Here is an 859-nt window from a genome sequence, read left to right as displayed (position 1 = left end):
ATGTGCTTTCAGATTTATAAGACAACCCGTTCGATGGGAATGCAATTAGAGACCAATGGAAGCATCTTGCACGCTTCTACGAAACAACTTCAATGTACAAACCAACAAATGTCACTGAGGACCAGATTAAGTTGAAGTTATTTGGATTTTCATTAATTGGAAAGGTCAATGATTGGTTGCTTTGCCTTCTAATGGAACAATTCAAACTTGGAAGGAATTGGAGGACAAAATCCTAGAAATATTTTTCATCACTACTCAGTTTACTGAGCGAAGAACAGAGATATAAATTTCAAGCAGTAGGAAACTAATTCGCTTTATGACTCATGGAAAGATTCAAACTTTTGTTACGTATATGCACGAATCGCGATATGATTAATATGGAGCAGAATGAGACCGAAGATTTCAAATGTGATATGAGCAATTAATTTGAAATCTCTAACTTGGGTAACATGCCATATTTCTTTGGTATCAAACTCAACATGAGTAGTAGAGGCTTGATGGTGCACCAAAGAAGATATGCAAGGCAGGTTTGTGCAACATTTTATTTTTAGTGTTTTTTATTTTTATTTTACTTTCTTAATAATCATTATGCTACCAAGGTATTTCTTATTTAGGTATGCGCAACTCAGGATTGGTGTTGACATCGTTTGATCCAAAAATTGAAAGAACCGCACGTGCTATTAGGAGAGAAACCAGGGAAGCTAAAGGGATCTTAGTTGAAGATTAACCTTGATTTCTTCTGACTCTGAAGAGGAAATCACCATGGCAGCTATACCACCTTAAACTATGGGGAATTACTATAAACGAACCAATGAAGGACAAGTTTCGAGAGGGTTTGTATCGGTAGACCCTACTAACT

This window comes from Lathyrus oleraceus, chromosome 6 (assembly GCF_024323335.1).
Source record: "Lathyrus oleraceus cultivar Zhongwan6 chromosome 6, CAAS_Psat_ZW6_1.0, whole genome shotgun sequence".
In the NCBI taxonomy this organism is placed as follows: Eukaryota; Viridiplantae; Streptophyta; class Magnoliopsida; order Fabales; family Fabaceae; genus Lathyrus; species Lathyrus oleraceus.
The sequence above is the reverse complement of the archived record's forward strand: the minus strand, read 5'-3'. Positions refer to the sequence as shown.